General features: G+C 42.4%; 1 protein-coding gene and 1 non-coding gene across 3 annotated transcripts in view; one reads left to right on the top strand and one right to left on the bottom strand.

The window, feature by feature from the left end:
- The window catches only part of LOC124240971 (collagen alpha-1(I) chain-like), a 165,805-nt gene that overhangs the window by 51,731 nt on the left and 94,474 nt on the right, over positions 1 to 19,600 (bottom strand). The window contains exon 5 of one of the 2 annotated variants that reach the window (XM_046664354.1): positions 6,573 to 6,606. The exons of the other annotated variant lie outside the window; for it this stretch is intronic. The gene's annotated coding sequence lies outside the window, so the exon portion shown is untranslated. Of the gene's footprint in view, positions 1 to 6,572; positions 6,607 to 19,600 lie in introns of those variants that run through there. 2 annotated transcript variants of the gene reach the window in all.
- TRNAH-GUG (transfer RNA histidin (anticodon GUG)) lies at positions 4,010 to 4,081 on the top strand. The gene has a single exon. It is a non-coding gene; the product is annotated as a tRNA-His (tRNA).

The raw sequence follows: 19,600 nt of genomic DNA, 5'->3' as shown, positions 1-19,600 counted from the left end.
GGAGGAGGGGACTGAGGAGCCTTCTTTTCAGGGGGGTTCCCAACCTGTCTTTGTCTGAAAACTGGGCACCAGGCCAGTCCCAGCCTAGAGGATTGCCACTCTTGGCCTCCAGCCCAGGGATGGATCTGACTGTCATTTCCCTACCCCCAGTGAGGCAGGAGGCAAACTGAGAAGAGGGATGAGGAGGAGAAAACAGAGCTTGGTCTGGGAAAAGAGGTAGGACTGGGGACACTGGGGGTAGGACTCAGCTGGGGAGGTGGGGGCCTCAACCGTCCTGGGGCCCTCTTGTCAGCCCCTGCTCCCCTGTTAGAATCCATTATGAAAAACCATAGAAAGTAACGACTCCATCAGAAGGGCAATCTTGTAGACAGGCAGCCAGGGGAGAGGCAGGCGGGCTGTTGCTCCATTGCTTCTAACGAGGAGATGCTGCTGAACAGCAATCTTATTTTTAAAGATTTCCTAAAAAGGGAAGTGCACAGTCTTCTTCAGGAGTGAATTCCATAGCTAAATGCCCCCCAGAAGCAAGAAATTCCTCTTTACACCCAATTTAAATCTAGAGACCAACCCGTATGTATTTAAAATATATTGTCATAGGCAGGCAAATAAGGATGACGACATTTAGATGCTGACAAAAGGACAGCTTCTGTGAACTTAAAGATGGTTATGGTAGCCACATGACTCACCTGTTTTGATTGAGGTTTTTTCCTTCAAAACTTTTACATTTGGCTATTGTTTGTGAATGTATTTTTCTAAACTAAATTTATGGCACATCGGAGATGTAAAGAATCTGAGAGCTCATATAGTTCAATTCCCTTTGCTTTCCTGATGAGGAAATAAAGACACAGAGAGGTCTAATGACTAGTCCAAGGTCACACAGGAAGAAGGGCTGGAGAAAGGACTTGAATCCAGATGAATCAAGGTGCTGCTAGCTCTCGCTCTCTTTCTCTCTCTCTCTCTGTCTCCCTCTCCCCGCTTCTGCCCTCCCTCTCTTCCTCTCTCCCTCCGGCTCCCATCACCCAGTGCCACGCCTTCCTGCATTTCTCTACTTCCACCTAATTTGAAAACTTTAAGCAATATATGTCTATATGTATTCCTTTCCATGACACCAACTCAAGTATTGTATCTGTTCATTCATCTGTTATTCATCTCACTAGACTGTAAATTGCATGAAATCATGATACATCTCTCTTCTCCACTGAATCCTCAAGATCCAGAAAAACGACCAGAGTAGAGAAGGTCCTCAACAAATATTTGTGAGTAATAAATTGGTGGGTGAGTGATAACATCGGAGTTGACACAGTAAAGTCGGAAAAAATAAAAATGAGGTGGCAGATTGCAGAGAAGTTGGAATTGCCATCAGAAACCATGTTTTGATTCCATCAATTTTCCCCTTTGAAGTGGGTTGTAGGTATTGGTGCTTGTGGGAGAAATCCAAACATATATCCCCAAGAAGACAGTGAATAGGCAGGAGAAAAGCCTGGTAGTTGTTCAAAAGCCCATTCCGCTGTAATAGGCAAGAATATGTCAGAGTCTAACCACAAGATGACTGATGTCATCGGCTAAAGGAGAGAAGCCCAGATAGACGCCAAAGAAGAGCCTTACCTTACCTGGTGAACCCCACTCAGAAGCTGGACCTCTCCGCAGTGTTCAGAGTTTTGCTCCCTAGTCATGTCTGCGTTTAGTCATACAGCCTTCCAGATTTATCTAAGCCAGGGCTTCACACTAGTGATACAGCTGGAAGTCATTAGTGCTGTTCACCTAAGATTTCCAACTTGTCTTCCAGGCACGTGGCCAAGTGCACTTCCTGGTGCTTTTGTAGCAGTGTGGAGCCATGTGACATGCTCTAGCCAATGAGTTGTGAGAAGACCTTTTAGTTGCTGGTTCTAGACACTCCAGAGCTCTCTTTCCATTTGCAAAGCAATGAGCAATGTTCATGGTAGTAATTGTTCTCTTGCCTGGGTCCCTGAGTGTGCAGACACAGAGCAAGGCCCTGCAACAAACATGGAGTACAAACGAGAGAAAAATCTTTCCTATTCTAAGCCACTAAAATCTGGCCATTGTCACCTAGCATAACCTAGCCTGACAGACACAGTGTGTGGAGTAAGTTAAGGAGGCGTAGTGACTGTGGCATTTCATCATATTGAGTCACAGGATTTAGTACTATGAAGAGAAGCTATTCTGTCTTCAAATCTCTTCTGGATATTCAGATGAGTCAAGGAGGTGCCTCAATCAGAGGCCTATATGTCTCTAACACTCTCCTACTGTTCGTCAATTTCCCTTTTTAACAGAGAGCAGAACGTGGGCTCAGGGCTCAGAGTATGTGGCTAGAGTTTAATTATATTGTTTTGTTTTCACATTTTATTTCATAGTGACCTCTATGGAATGTCATGCTGTGTTTTTTTAAATATATAGAATGTTATAAAACTTCCTTCAAAAAACTTATTTAAACAATAATATAACTAATATTTCTACAGCGCTTACTATGTGACGGGACTATTTTCAGTTTTTGGCGTGTAATAACCTATTTAATCCTCACAACAATCCTATGAAGTAGGTACTGTTATTATCTCCACTTTACAGATGAGAAAACTGAGGTACAGAGGTTAAATGAACAGCCCACGCTCCCCCAGTTCATAAGTGACAGAGCCAAAATTAGAATCTAGGTGGTCTGGTTCCACGATTTGTACTCTGTGAGTTGACTTCTTAAACATGTTTCCCTTATTGTTCACTTGGCACATGCCCATAGCAAAAATTATGAATGAGTACACAAATGATGGTACTTTGGGAAACTGCTCTTGGCCAATCAGGAGCTTTGCTTTACCCCCTTGCCACAGTGGTCTCTTAGCAGATTCACATGACTGTCTTCCTGTTCAGGCCAGAGAGCACTCTACCTTGGTTCCAGCATGGAATGTATAAGGTTCAGGAACTCGGAGTATGTGATCCTGGAAGGAAAATGGATTTATGAGAGTTTGAAGGAAAATAGAAGGGGCTGTAGATGATCAAAGTGGAGGGAGAAAGTGACCATTTGTGTTTCAAGCTTTCCTCTTCAGAAATATGCTCCTTCTAGAAGCCCTGGAGCTATTGGTACCCACTCAAAGATGGATTGGTTCTTGCTACCCCATACGCGAGACCAGGTAGCCCCAGCTGCTCCCAGGTCCTCTCTGTCAGAGGCTTAAAGGAGACACCCGATAACCATCCATTGCTTAGAAATAGGTTTTTCTGTGTGTTTTCTTTTGAGCTTTTCAGCCCTTGAAATATCTTATGCAGACTGCTTTAATTTTTATAACACAGAAATTCATTAAAAATTATCCCATGAAACTTATTCAGCATGGAACAATCCAGTTTCTTGGTGTGGTGGGTTGCTAATGTTGTTGAGAAGATTTTTTTTTTTTTTTTGAGATTATTGTGGCTTTAGGACCCATATATTCTTGGGGAAAAAAATAGCTTTAGGGGCTAATGGGTTTGAAAGGGGGCCTTCCTCAGTCAGGCATATTCCGTCTGGCTTCCTCTAATAGGAGAAACAAGTCTTTCTGATTCTCCCCATCCTCAGGCCATTTTGTTCTTGTCATATTTTTTATGGCTGTGCTGCCTAAGCACATGGAAATAAGACTAGTAGTGGAGACACCACAAAAGAGGCTCAGAGTCATATGTCACTCACTGCAATATAATTGTTGGGGGTGGGAAGTCTATATTCATTATTGGTTAAAAATAGGAAGCATGAGTCACCAGAATCGTTTCTCTGAGTTGTTTGATTACCATTTCCTGGACAAGGAATCCCGTGATTCTCACCTAATACAATTTCCCCAATCAGCCAAGAAGACAACATTGGTTTCAAGCTCAGGCACTTTGTCATTGTTCCTCTAAATAATTAGATTATGGAAACACTGCTCCTCTTTCCCAATGTTAAGAAAAAATGTACATATTTAGGCAATAGATGGCAGTGTTTCCACAAATTTTCATATTGCAATAGCTGCTAAAGGAAGCTGAGCATGCAGCTCTCCTGTGGCTCGCCGTGATCGTATAGTGGTTAGTACTCTGCGTTGTGGCCGCAGCAACCTCGGTTCGAATCCGAGTCACGGCAGGAGGGGAGAAGGCTTTTGGAAAAGACCAACGGTGGTCCCAAGCTGTACTCCCTCCAAACAACGTTTTGCAACCAGACATACAATAATGAAATCAATAAAACAGAAACTGCTACAAATATTTTAAACTTTAGAGTGGCTTTAGTAATACACTCATCCTGTTGCGAGTGTGTTGTGTGTGGGTTTTTTTATTTGCATTGACGGATAATATGATAAAACTGGAGTGTAGTGGGCATGTAATTATTATTAATTACAACTACTTAAGCTCTGCTTGGAGCAGACTCGTCGAGTCTGCTTGCTTTTGAGCCTTGCCAGAGCTGTACAGTAATAACAACCCTGAATTATTTGGAAAGATGTCAGCAGTAGATGTGGAAATCCTGTTTAACCAGGCATGAATTGTTGTTAGGAGGTTTTTTTTCAGGATGACAGAGAGAAAATGAACTGTCCCTTATCAGTAATTGCAGGAAACATTTTGTTTCTATGATATGAACTGGCTGTAATTTAACTTTCCTGCATCATTGGATAATGTAAGAAGCCAGTTGTTGCTCAAAACAAAATTCTCTGAAGTGGGCATTTGGGTCTGATAAAGGGCATATTATAAGTAGACAATGAGGCTTAAGCAATAAATAATGTCCATATATGGCGAAACTTTTTTAATGACATTTTCCAAAAGACTGATGTTTGGATTATAAATGGTAAATGTTGGATTAATGTAACACAGCTTTAATGGGCCTTTCTCCAGGACTTAAAAACATGAAAAATACAGCCTGAAAATGTCAAATATAAGTATATTATAATGAGGTTTACGGCTCTAAAATTATAACCCACCATGTTCTTAATAAGGGCTCACTAGAATGCACTTTTTAATGCCTCTAGCCCCTGTTTCACGGATGGTCTAGCAAAAACGCATGCTTGTTATATACACAATACTAAAAATTTTCCCAAAAAAATGTTCCGAGGGTAGGCACAGAATCTGTTAAGTTCTTTCAGAGTCAGTGAATTCTTAGAAATAATAGTCTAGAAAAACGGCCATGAATATCACTCCTCTCTTCCAAAAAAGAAGCAGTTTCTGTTTGATTATGGGCCCCAAAAGATTGGCTTCAGAATACCATGAAGTAAAAAAAAAATGTGTTTATTGTTTCCTCTAAGACTCACTTTCAAGACCATTTTCCACTCTGAGGTCTCTTCTTCCTTTGGCTTGTTTCCTAATACCCCCACCCTCTCCCCATATTCCCCACAAATTCTGCCTCCCCTTCTCCAAAGGGTCTAGCCTGGCCTCTGCGTCAAGTCTGCGAGGATTTCTCAGCTGGCTGGTACTAATAATGCTTCTAAGGAGGCAGCTGAATTGCAATTTCTCTTTAGTTAAAAACAGCCAACAGAATAAGCCCATCCAAGGCTATTTGTGTTTTAGTAGGAGACTGAAAATGCAGTGAATTAATCATTTGAGGAGGGAGATTGTGTCAGGCAGAACTCAGTGGTTGCAGGTGACAGAAACATAACGTGTCCTGATTTAAAGAGAGGTATGTACCCAGGCACGAGTACAAGGGGGATTCAGAAACAATTAGAACCAGGTTATTAAAGATGATCTGGACACGCTCTCTCCATCTCATCCCACATTTTTTCTGAATGTTACTTTTATCCTCTGAAACTCACTTCTACGTGACAGGAAACACAGCAGCCAGCAGCAATCCCTGCTTGTTATACTTTATGGCTTTGCCTACCATGGGAGTTCAAAAGTTACTGTTCAAAAAAACCCCAGGAAGGGGGCCAGTCAGGTGGCGCAGCAGTTAAGTGCGCACGTTCTGCTTCCGCGGCCCGGGGTTGATTGGTTCGGATCCCGGGTGCGGACATGGCACCGTGTGGCAAGCCATACTGTGATAGGCAGCCCATGTATAAAGTAGAGGAAGATGGGCACAGATGTTAGCTCAGAGCCAGCCTTCCCCAGCAAAAAGAGGAGGATTGGCAGCAGATGTTAGCTCAGGGCTAATCTTCCTCAAAAACAAAAACATCCCAGGAAGGATGTGATTGGCTTGGTTTTGGTCAGGTGTCCATCACTGGAGCAATCAGCTATGTCCATGAGGATAGAGTCAGACAGCACAAAGACAGCCCTTCTCTTGGCTTGAGGCCAGTCGCAGACTGATGAGTTGCCAGCCCTGGAGCCACCTCAGTTGTCTCCCTAGGAAGTTTTTCCCATTGCATTACAAGAGTACACCATTTGGTGGCTGTCTGCTTTCACAAACTCATGAGTTCAGTTCCCAAACTATTAACATCTTTCCTACCTTGTGAAAAATAAAAACCAATCGTGGGGTGAGAAGGGTCAGAACATGACAATTAGTCTGGACTCCACCTGGAGCTTAGGGACACAGAGCAACTGCTTGAACGAAGGGAGCACCTCATGTTCTTTCTCCTCTGTCTCCGCCAGGGGGGGCCTTCTTGTCCTGGATGACGCTCTCCCAGCTTGGCCAGGAAAGAGTGCAAAATCATCCGACTCTGCCAACAAAAATCCTCTTGAACTTGGGCAAGTTATCTAAGCAATCACAGTGGGGGGGGGGGAGGGAGGAAAGGAGGTGGGGGGTTAATGCAAGAATTAAAAGAATAACATGCAAACAAATAAGCAAAAATCACTAGTACAGAGGCTCATCATAGAAATGAAACATGGGCACCCGGTAGGGACACAGCAGATAATATTTGTTCTAGGCTGCATAGTACCCTCATCCTCCATCCAGCCTCCACTGGTAGAAACTAGAGAGTGAGATTTCCGTTAGGAAAAGGGCTCCTCACCGTGGGTTCCAAAAGTTAAAAAAGTGATAGACTCTACACAGGGGTAGCACAAATCAGAATAGACTGAACGACCAGATCTTACCCAAGTTGCCATCCTGGCTTACTCCCTCTCCATATGGCTACCACGACCGAAGGTCAGAAAAATCAATGGTTGTTGTCATCTACAAAGAGTTTGTTGACACTGGGTTTCCTATTGGTCTTCATAATGATGTTAAAATACATGGGGTTTTTGTTCTAAAACCAACTCCACATCGAGTTGGTTTTTAGAAATGTCAAAACCTGAGTTATTAGAGGGAATTAATTCTAATTTTTAATTACATTAACTTTGAAATAATACCTGCTTTTAACTTTGTAAAAAGAATTTTACAAATATTCAACAGACCCCATTATCATTTCCGTGCTCACATTGTCTACATTTTACACCAAAGCCAATATTTGCTGATGAAAAACCAGAGTGACTCTGATATAATCTTTCAAAAATCGTCTCTCCAAAATGTCAACTTTAAAGCATTTCAGGGCAAAGGTTAGACTAGATTCCCTGAAAAATTTTTAACATTAATCATGAAACATTAACGTACTGACAGAATTCTTTTTTCGATCACGTGGCTTTAACAGCTATAGTTTTCACCAATCAATGACATTGTTATCCCCCCCAGATTTGTTCATTCAAACTGTGAAGTCATTTGTGTATTGAAAAGTCAGAAGATCTTCTTTTCTTGGGAGTCAACTAAAATAGAAGAGGAACTGGCGTTTTTTTTTTTTCTTTTTCAGGAAGATTATCCCTGAGCTAACATCCACTGCCAATCCTCCTCTTTTTGCTGAGGAAGATTGGCCCTGAGCTACCATCCATGCCCATCTTCAAAAGAGGAAGTTTTAATTCTCTTTATAAGCTATTACTTTATGTCTCTCGTGTTGGTGTAGCTGAGGTAGTCTATTAGAGTTTGCTCAAGCAAAAAATTTTACCTATGTAATTGTAATTGAGTAACTAAATTAAAAATTCAGACCTGCATATGCTTGCTGTATTACCATAAGTTTATGGCTTTAGCTGAATGCCTCTTTCTTGCTCTCTTCAAAATAATAGGGCAGAGCCATCTTCTTCTTTTTTTTTTTTTTTTATGAGGAGGAGTGGCCCTGAGCTAACATCTGTTGCCAATCTTCCTCTTTTTGCTTGAGGAAGATTGTCGCTGAGCTAACGTCTGTGGCAATCTTCCTCTATTTTATGTAGGATGCTTCCACAGCATGGTTTGACAAGCCATGCTAGGTCCGCACCCAGGGTTCTGAACCTGTGAACCCTGGGCTGCCGAAGTGGAACCTACAAACTTACCCACCACACCACTGGACCTGCCCCAGAGCTATCTTCTTAATCTCCACCATTAACCTGTTGTTTTGATGAGAGTTTGTATTCCAATATTTTCTAGCCCATATGTAAGTGAACTTTCATAAAAGAAATTAACATTTATTTTTCTAATCAAGTCATAAATTAAGTAGCTTAAAGTAAATTAGTAATAAATAAAATGAGTATTATTTAAAAATCAACATCTATGTATTCTGTAAATTATAAAGAATATAGTTTAAGTTTGTTTTTGTGTAATAAAAATACACTAATGCATAGAAAATGACTTCTTGGAACCAAATCTGAATGGATGGAATTCACTTTAAGGGAGCAGTGCTGGGCAGAAAGGATGGTTGGGTTGTTGCTACAGGCCCCATTGTGGGGGTGGGAGGTTCTTAAGGCCCAGCTCACTGGAGCAGAGCTGTCCCCAGGAGGTGCAGTTGGTGGTGACTTTGCAAAAAGAGAGCACTATCCACCATCAGCTGCTGCAGCTTCATCCACAGGATCTGAGCATTGGGAGGTGATGTGTGGGCGGTGTCTTCTCTCTGGAGCTCAGCCAGTAGGAAGCCTGAGACACTGAAGATCCTTCCAATGTCCCAACCTGTTCTAGGGTGTTGTTACTTATCTCATCCACGTTGCCCTGAAAGGCTGAAGACGTGTGACAAGGCCTGGAAACGTGGGCCTTCCAGGGAGGTCACTGGTGAGGAAAATTCCCACAAAAGCTGAGTCAGAGACGAAAGTTTTCTAAACAGACTTGGATTCAGGTCCCACCCCTGCGGCTCCTGACAATTTGACTTTGGACTTGACCTCTTTGTGCTTTGGTTCATTAGCAAAACAGGGAGAATATGAGGGTTAGATAATATGAGATACATAGTATGAGGGTGACGTATATCTAGTGTGGATCCCAATGACAGTGACAGTGTTCCCCTTCCCTCCCATCCCTTCCTAGGAACACTCTCTTTGTTTTGCTGTTTGTGTAGACTTCCCAGCATTCAAAAGTCAACCCAAAAAACCACGCCTGGGTTCAGCCCTGGTTGAAGCAGCTTTAAGGCACTCGTGTCTTCACCTGACTCTGCCATTTGATTTCAGGTCACGTTGCCACCAGAAAGGTGAACTTGTTTTCCAGGTGGTTGAATAATGAGCAAAGAGCTAGGCAGGGTCATGGTCAAGCTGACTCCAAGATAAACATAAATTGCCACTAGATGGCACTGTTTGTTGTTCATCAAAGACAAGGGACTCTTTTTCTTTCATTTTTTTCTCCCCCGATTCCTGGCTCAGGCTGTCTGCAACTGGGATCCCAATTGTACCAGGACTCTTCTGTTCTCTGAAGGGGGCTTCTCTTTTCAGTATATTATCATCAAGATCTGAGGACCAAACAAACTCCACCTACAATCTGGGGGAATTACCTCAACAGTCTTGTCTTTATCCAGAGGTGATTTTAAAAGAATATGTTGTATTTGGATATCAACGTTCAAAGGCTTGGAGACAGAAAATTCCATTTCAAAAGAAAGTGTGATTAATGAAGCCACATAAATCCTGTAGATTTATGTAGAGGCTGGAACAATTTCAGAAATCACACCATACAAATCAAAGACGCAGGTTTTTCTACATCCTCTCTCACTTTCTCTTATTCTTATTTCCGCACCATCTCATCCTTTCTTTCCCTCTTTCTCTTTCACAGTTTCTTGAATACATTTATCCCAAACTCCAAAACAGGAGGGAACTTGATCAGAAATCCTAAATACAGCTGTTTTCAAGCTCCCACCGTAGCCGTTTCTCCTCATTCTTCCCCCAAGAGATCCACAGACAGGGTTGAGGCTGCAGCAGTGAACTCACGCACCGCACAAACGGCCTGCAAACCCTGAATCAGTTCTGGAACGCCATGTAGCCCAGGCTCAGGAAGATGTCTTACTGAAAAAGAGCCAAATTAAAAATAATAAAAAGGTTTTCTAGAAGGGGTGGTGTGAGAATTCTAGAGACTGCCGCAACTAGAAATTTATCCAAAAATCTCCTTTAGTCATATCTCTGTCTCTTTCAAATTTCCCACTTGGAGCCAGCCCTCATGGCCTGGTGGTTAAAGTTCAACACGCTCTTCTTCAGTGGCCCAGGTTCAGTTCCCGGGCATGGAACCACATCATTCGTCTGTCAGTAGCTGTGCTGTGGTGGTGGCGGGTCATATAGAAGAACTAGAAGGACCTACAGCCAGAATATACAACTATGTACTGAGGCTTTGGGGAGGGAAAAAAAAAGAAGAATATTGGCAACAGATGTTAGCTCAGGGCAAATCTTTCCCAGCAAAAAAAAAAACAAATATTCCCACTTAAACCAGCTTCTAACTGTGTCCTCTACTCTCCCCCAGGTTCTCCAACCATCCACTCATCCATCACCTTTTTCTCCTCCTACATCCTGTTCACACTCCCTGTCCTATCCATAAAGTTGGGCTCTCTACTTCCTGTCATCCTGGGAGTCCCCTCAGCCCCCTGGAAGGGTCTTCTCAGGTCAGTCTGACTACATTTGCTTCCAAGAATAAGCCCATTAGCCATGAGCCCATCACCCAGAGTAACAATGTAGAGGATGGTACCCTGTTGTCTAGTGCAGTGCAGTCTGGCAGTAGTGGACTCTAGTCTAGTGGTAAGACATGTGAGCTCCGGAGCCAGACTGCTGTGTTTAAATTCCAGCTCTACCACTCACTTGCTAGGTGACCTTGGGCAAGTTACTGACCCTCTTTGTGCCTCAGTTTATCCATATATAAAATGTGGGTGATAATAGTATCTATTTTAAAAGGTGGTTATGAGGACTGAATGAGCTAGTATAGCTAAAGTAGTTAGAAGAATGTCTGGTTCAGAGAAAGTACTGTATAAGTATTCACCGTGACTATTATTATCATAACGGCTGTAATTATTACTATTATCGTATGCCAGGTTTAGTGATAGATAAAGAGAAGACAAAAGTATATAAAACAGACAACATCTTTGTCTTCATGGAGCTTTCAGGCTAATGGAAGAAACAGGTAAGTCACATGGCACTTGCAAGCCAGCATGATAAGATTAAGAAAAGGAGAGTCACGGGGATGATAAGAGGGCACACAAATCTTTAGCCCCTATTCGAGAGTCTAGAGAGAGCTTCTCTTTGGCATGGAGACCCAAAAGGGATCAAGGAGTAGTCTTTAAAGAGATTGCTACCAATACACTTCCCTCTTCTGGCTTTTGGGGGAAGAGCATAAGCAGAAACGAGGGAGCCTTATTCCCATTTCTGCTGGGTCTTACCACGGCTGCAGTGCAGTAATGCAGTCTCTTTATACTGTTTATTATCAATCTGACCTTTCCTGTAAGCCCCATTCCATGGGTAGACAGGCAGGAAATATCTAAATGTCCAATTTAGTTGAAATTTTAGTCCAATTCCCAAGTGTAAATATCCCCTTAGTCTTTTTAACTAATGGTTCAATCTTATTTCTACTCCTTTCCCCCAAATTCTCTACCAGATGGCCTCAGGTGCACAGTTGGGGCAGGCAGTGGGGCTCACGTGATCTTGTTGGAACAGAATGAGCACGTCACAGACCACAGTGTCCCTGTTTTGCCCTCTGTTCCTGCTGGTGCAAATACCGCAGGCGCTGGTGGCAAACCTTGTGCTCTGACTTCTCTCTCATTGGTCAAGGTCTAGAGTCCCTTCCTGGCTGTTTTGGCTTCCTCCTGGCTCTCTCAGGTGCTAAGGATACTCTGCCACATGACTTATCTGGCCCCATGGAAGACTCACAGACTCTCAATTCATCTGAGTGCCATGGGAACTTGTGGGTGTCATCCATGCCATACAGAAACCAATCGCAGAGCAGTAAAACTCACTCCAAATAGTCTGCCTTTTCACACCACAGACTAAAGCCCAGGTCTTCTAGGCAGGAGTCGGGGGACTTGAGCACTCCATATTTATCCAATTCTCCTCCCTCTACTCCAGACTAAGGGCTCACAAGGGGAAGTTGGAACAGATGTGATCATTACACCCTCTGTCCTTTCTCTCCCTAAATGTCCCCCTAATGCTGCTGGCACTGCAGGGAGTGGGTTTCCCTTCTCCACTCCACTTCCTCTTCCTACCTAGATGTCCCTTATGCAACATTCGACCCAGTCCACCAGATTGAACCCCCAGTTATGTCAACTGGACATAAAGGAGTTTTTAAAAACCCTTTCCCTCTCTGTAAGGCCTGTCTCTCTTGCCTATTATTTTGCTCAACATGTCAAGAACCCATGCTCAGAACTCTGCCTCTGAGTCAATCGCTGAGAGATGCAACGAAGCAATGATTTAACAAGGAAACGAAATTCATGTCTTTAATATCTACAAAGAGCATATCAGTTTTAAGATAACAGAACTATATTTCTTTGTCTTCTAATTGGGTAGTCCAAGGAATGTCGTTCTGCAGGTCACCTCTGAGTAAACTGTGGCAAGTGTTTCAAGCTCAATAAGTTTAGGGAATGCTGGGTTAAAGTTAAAAAGGTCATTTAATGTGAAACCATCAGAGCCTTTAGTATGCTACTGTGTTCTGTGAATTCTGAGATGCTGTTTCCCAAACTTATTTGACCATGGAACACTTTTTTCACAGCTCCTGGGAACGGTGTTCTGCAGAACACAAGAATGAAAGGTGCTGAAAATCCCTTGTCCCCACAAGCAGTGAACCCCTCCACCCCTCCATCCCATATTCATTTAGTGAGAAAAGCAAAGTGGTAAGGCAAAAGTCTTTCTATATCTGATTTGTTTCCTAACTGGGCCCTTTCTAACTCCCTCGGGCCCTGTGCTTATGTTTTAACTAAAACACCCATGACATCAGTGTCCTGAGCATGAAGTACCTGAGAGTTAGACAGCTGGAGACACTAGAACTTAAAAATGTTTATCCCAAAGTAAACAAACAGGCATAACCCCCCCCCCCCATGCCAAAATGAGAGAGAAAAAGACCCCTTCCCAGGCTTCTCTGGGAATTCCCCAGGATCTGCATGCCTGCCTGGCTTGCCCTTGTGGAGGATGGGAAGTGGATGATGGCTCATGGCTAAGGAATGCAAAATAAAGATCTTATGGCTTTCAATATAAAAATACATATGGTGTAAGATTACTGCGCAGTTCCCCACAATCAGAAAGAATGCAAATATTCCCTACACGGCCTGAACTACGAAAACAGAATCCGAGTAGACAGAAAATTGGGATCAACAGGAAAGTTCTGGCAAAACTGCTTTGCAGAGAACATAATGATCTTAAAATAGGTCCCCTAAAAGGGGCATTACCGAGGAAAAATAATCGAAGCTCAAGGGATATAGATGAGTTTCTAGGGAGGACAATGATGGATGAGAGGAAATGGCGAGAGAAAAACGTAGACAGCCAGGATAATGGGCCCAGTGACCCTTTACCTTCTTCCAACTTTTCTTCTGTCCTTGTGTAAACAGAAAAGAGGCCTGACTCAACATGCGAAGTAAGAAAGGGGAAAAATTGATGCTTCACGTGCATCCATATGTGGGCTCAAAGTATAACTCACAAAGAAAAACATCAGTCCCGTGGTCCACAGCCCTGTGTGAGAGGGCTTGATTTACTTGTGTAGCTTTAGCATGAGAAAACATCCTTAGCACACAGGAAAACAGCAGGGAGTTCCAGAGTCCCCAAAGAATCAGATATTACTGGCCACTCTGTGCTTTCACATAGAGGAGCGATAAAGCATTCTTACGAATGAAGTAGAACACTTTTTGCCCCTAACCCTATGGCCACTCCTGCTCCCTCAGATTTCCTCAAAACAAAGCCTGATGTATGCATTATTTTCAAAGTCAGTCAATCAAAACTAACTATATTGGAGGTACTCTTGGAATTAAATTGTAATATTGCTATTGGCCTATGGGCATACTTGTTCCTCAGGAAAGAGTCAATAGAGATAGAAATGGTAATTTGAGCTGTCATGAATCCATACAGCTCTTAAATAAAATGAAATAACAGCTGCCCGTACCAAGGCTGCTGCTAGTGATAATCCGGAACTGTGGAAATGCCCCATCTTCCTCCAGACCAGGCTGGGAGACTTTGTGAGCATCATTGTGTGTGTTCAGCATCCTCCCCACCCTTCTTACTACTTTCTGCTTGCCCACAACACAGGGTTATGGCTGGTGGGGCTAGGAAACAGTGCCCTACACCGACCTCGGCCACAGAGGTGGTCACTGGACTCAGGTTGGCCCAATTAAGACCACATCCTTCTAGCTAAAGTGTTTAGTCCAAGGTGCTGATACATGACTATGCTGAGTCAATTGGAATCCTTCCTTGGAATGTCTTGAAAGGAAGGTAAGGGGTATTGTGTCTAGGACTGCCTTTCCAAGGATTGGTTTTATGAACCTATTGGCCTATAAGCCTTATTATCTTTTTAAATTTAAAGCAGTTCAAGTTGGATGCTTATCATGTGCAGTTGAACGACCTTCAGGTAATACAGGGACCTTGACTGAAAGAGAAAGGAGCCTTACTTTCTTTTTCTTACTACATAAGAATGTTTATAGAAGGCGTCCTGAGTGTCAGACTGGAAATATGGTGGTGAGCAAACACAGGCTCTATCGCCAGTCAGGCAGATTATGGCCTATTGGGAAGAGCAAGCATTCAATGATTGCTAATAATTAATGAATGTCAAGTGTTCAGTGTTCTATAAGGAAAAGTAACCAATAACTAGAGGCCTCGTGTCTGGGGAAGAGGCAGCAAAGTTTCCACTTGGAAGTGATGGTTAGGCTGACCTGAAGTTGGTTAGACGTTAGTCTCATCTTCATGGGCCAAGGTCTCCTTTGCCATTTTAACCCTGTGTAGCATGGTGGCTACCTACATTTAAAAATGTCTTTTTTGGGAGCCAGCCCCATGGCTGAGTGGTTAAGTTCATGCACTCCACTTCAGGGGTCCAGGGTTTGCCGGTTCAGATCCTAGGCACAGACCTACGCACCATTCCTCAAGCCATGCTGTGGTGGCATCCCACATGGAGGAACTAGAATGACCTGCAACTAGGATAAACAGCTTTGTACTGGGGCTTTGGAGAGAAAAAAAAAAGAGAGGAAGATTGGCAACAGATCTTAGCTCAGGGCCCATCTCAAAATATATATATATATATCTTTTTTGGGGGCAGCCCCATGGCCTAGTGGTTAAGTTCAGCACTCTCCACTTCAGCAGCCCAGGTTTACAGGTTTGGATCCTGGGCACAGACCTATACCACTTGTCAGACATGCTGTGGCAACAACCCACATACAAAATAGAGGAAAGATTGGCACAGATATTAGCTCAGAGCTAATATTCCTCAGCAGGGGGGAAAAAAATGTCTTTTCTGTTTTTCCAACTAATGGAACTGACATCAGCCTCTTTATCTGATAATATTAGTGGGAATATGAGTTTTTCTGTAACATAACATAACAATTTTCTATAACATAAGTGGAAAATCATAAAGGAATCTTTGATCTGAGTAAAATGACATGCTAGGTAGAAAAGTGGGACAATCAGCCTTCAAGGGAAAAAATAGCGATTCTAATTCTTCTGTGATGAATTATTTTTGGAGTCTTGAATATCTACAAAAATTCTTGCGTATCTATAGATTTTTATTCAGTTAAAAATCATGAAAATACAGGGGCCGGCCCCATGGCCGAGTGGTTAAGTTCACACGCTGTGTTTCAGCAGCCCGGGGTTTTGCCAATTTGATCCTGGGTGCAGGCATGGCACCACTCATCAAGCCATGCTGAGGCAGCATCCCACATGCCACAACCAGAAGGACCCACAACTAAAAATACACAACTATGTACTGGGGGCCTTTGGGAGAAAAAGGAAAAATTTTTTTAAAAATCTTAAAAAAAATCATAAAAATATAGAAAAATTGGGTATGGCTTGGGGCAAAGAATACGTACTTTTGTTGCAAGTGAACTCTAAAGGGCTATCAAAATGAATCTTAGTTGCTATGCAAATTACTATGTGGCCAATCCTAGTGTAGCATCCTTTGCTTTGTTGAAATGTCTGCAGTTGTGATAGATCCACTATCCATTGTTTCTTGGCAGGTAATTTACATTTGTCAACTCTCATTTGTATACAGACATGATAACTCATATTGAAAGCCCGTCTTCCTACCTCCTTCAGTGGAAGAGCTAATCTGATTTACCATTTTTGTAATGTATGCTATGTATTCCTCTTTATTATCTTAAATTCCAGGTAGGTTTTGAATGACTTGTTATGTTCATGTGTTTACTCTTTGAAACCAGGGACAAGGGTTTCTATGCCTCTTCAGCCTTTCTCTATCATACCCAATGCATCTCACCCAATAACTAATATTGATAATTAACAAATATTTATTGAGCTCTTAACATGTATCAGATGCTGTTCTAGGTCTGAGAATTTGGAAAATAAATGTTCTTTCAATTGATGTGATTGTTATTTATCTCATTTAACATTTGATAAAAATTGTCATCTAGAAAGAAAAAGGAAGGAAGGGAAGAAGGGAAGGAGGGAGGAAGGGAAAAAGGAAGGGAGGGAGGGAGGGGTTGGCAGCCCTGCTTGTCTATATTTATGAATACTACAATTATTTCACATGGTACTAAATGCCTTTTTTGCATAAGACCCAGAGTTTTAAAATTATGTGATAGTATTCTGCAGCAAAACAGTTGAAAGCAGGATGTGAAAAAGAAATCAATGCAATTTACTTATAATTAATTTAAGATTAACTTAAAAATGAAAAAAAAAATTGGCTTACTCTCAGTGGTGCTACTGTTGAACTGTCATCTAAAAGCTTATATAATTAGTGGAAGCATGTTAATTGAATTATGGCAATTAAGTCAGCCTTGAGACAAGAGGGTCCCTTCTGATGGACGAGATTGCAGTAATTCTGTAGCCCGTTCTCCCCTGTTAGAAAATTTCAGGACTGTGTCTCATCCTGCCCTTTAGTACTTTAGCTACCATAGTGTAGCCAAATCTTGATTTCTCTGGCGTTAATTATCTACTTTGTGTGTTTTCTGAGCCCTTGGATTCTTTTCCTCCTTTCTACGGGGTACCAGGTCGTCAGCATTGATGGTAGGCTGGAGCCATGAAGAGGCCATGCGCTTTACGTCTGTTATTTTTATTACCAAATGTCTTCACCAGTAAAAGATAAGGTGTGCGTGGGAGGAAATGAAAGTATTTGGGGGATTGGTATGGAGAAAGCGATTATCTTTTCAGCCCTTTCTTTAATAGTGTCATTGTTGATGAAGGCATTGAGAAAACCCTGAAGCAAGAGTTCGCACGAGTTTGGGGGTTGTTTGCAGACTATAATTGTCCATGTTAACTCCTTTTTATAGATGGTGTGGAAGAAGCAGGCCATGTCCTTAACCTGATATTAATAAACAAAGTAGCCTCGGGAAATTTTCTTCCTCTCTCCAGGACTGAATTTACTCTATAAAATGAGATCACCATGGTTCCTTTTAACTCCAGAATTCTCTAGTTTTTGGTCTTTTCACAAAGACAGTGTCATGTTTTCTAGGATTTAGAATATGGATTGTTAGTCTCCTATGTCTTGGGGTAATAAAGCTGCATGGACAGAATGCATGCCAGCCGAACAAACGGATGGGAAATGTAACTTACGCCACTTAGGAGTGTCAAGGGTGAGGGTCAGAGTTGTAGATTCCTCCAGAAAAAGAGAAGCCAACAGAGAAGAAGGGATGGGAGGCCCATACCGAAATGTCTGAAAATAGCCATCATGAGGAGGTTCTGTGAGCAGGGCCAGTCAAGTTGTGTGATGGGCTTGGGGCAAAAGGAAAACGTGGGGCTCCTTTTTCAAAAATTAAGAATTTCAAAATAGCAACAGCAGAACTTTTAACCAAACGCAGGGCCTTCTTCGTGTAGGTCCCGTCCGTGGGCCTGGCTAGAGAGGATTAATCCTGTTTTCCAGGGCTTGAAATCACAGTCACCCCCCTTCCGCGGGTCCCCCGAATCTGCAGGGCTCACTTCAAGTCAAGTCTGCTTTTCATTCAGTGCTGTGTTTCTTTCTTGCTTGCTTTTTTTTTTTTTAACAGTGCTGCTAGCTGTATAAATATTTTACAGTCCCCTATGAAAAGTTTCCAAGGGGCCCATGTTAAGGAAAAAATCTTTGAAAGGATTTTTTCCATAGCAATTAAAACCTTTCAAAGCACCGAGAGCTCCCCAGTCTCACTTTAGTGTAACAAACCTCTATTTTTTTGCCCAGTTTGGATGTCTACGGATCTGAAAATAAGCCAGCGTCTTTGTTTGGTGACTTTGTGGGTTGCCGATAGACATTTGGAATTTAAATTCATTAGATACATGGCAGAGCTGTGGATGGAACCGGCGGAGGGTTGAGGAATGCTATGATCAGAAACTCTAACCTCTATTTCCTGTATCTCATTTACAGCGCTAAAATGACTATAAATCAAACGAAACCTCATTTTGGCTCCCCAGATGAAGTCAAATGTACACTCTGACTTATGCATATACCATTTTTAGTTAACGCACCAATAAAAATAATTGTGCAAGCCAAAATTTGGAAGTGTTCCCAGCGTTTACGACAAAACTTAATAAAGCCAGGCGCATTGAATGTAATATGGGAATTTTATTGAAATGAAATTAGTCCATCATGTAAGCTCCACATTTTCCTCAGATTTCTTGGACTTCATATGAGAGCTCTCCTGGGGACCCTAATAGGGTCCTGCAAAAATTCAAGTACAGTATGTAGAGACACAGAGTTGAGACGACAGCTCGGCAGTGGGTAGCATGGTGCACCCCGCATTTCAGTGCAGCAAACCACACACACTTTTCCAGGCATGACCCTACTCCCTTCAACCAAGGGTCTAAGCAGCAGATATATTGTTGTGGTTTTACGCAGATCATGAGTCTCCTGGAGCGATGGGGGTGGGTTCATTTGTAATTCTAGTAACCGTGATTTGTGCCAGAGACCTATTATGTAATTTCCCTGGGGAACAAGCATGGCAGCAGCCATTGCATGTGTCCATACAATTTGGTTGCTTGACCATATTTAGGGATGGAAGCCTGGGGCCTATAGGATGCTCAAAGGAGGAGGCAATATTTGTGCATTTGAGATTTAGGGTTGGGGGTGCTGTTCCAGGGATAAGGAGAGTTGAATGAAGGTATTCAAGATCTGATGTGGATTATATTTCATGTACAGTAGTTCACAAACTTGAAGGTGTAGCTAAACACTTCCTGGGGGACTTGTTAAACAAGCAAATACCTAGGCCCCACCTCAAGAGATTTTAATTCATTGCATCCATAGATGGACCTAGGAATCTGCATTTTAAATGATACCGCAGATGAAATTGACACAGTAGTCCAAAAATCTGTTTAAAAAATACTGCTATCAAGTTGGTCATCACCAACAACAAACAAACTTCAATATATTTAATTGCTAGAGACTGAATGTTGGTGTCCCCTCCCCCAAATGCAT

The sequence above is a fragment of the Equus quagga genome, chromosome 6, assembly GCF_021613505.1.
Source record: "Equus quagga isolate Etosha38 chromosome 6, UCLA_HA_Equagga_1.0, whole genome shotgun sequence".
Taxonomy (NCBI): domain Eukaryota; kingdom Metazoa; phylum Chordata; class Mammalia; order Perissodactyla; family Equidae; genus Equus; species Equus quagga.
Note: the sequence above shows the minus strand (reverse complement) of the source record. Positions and strands in the feature narration are given on the sequence as shown.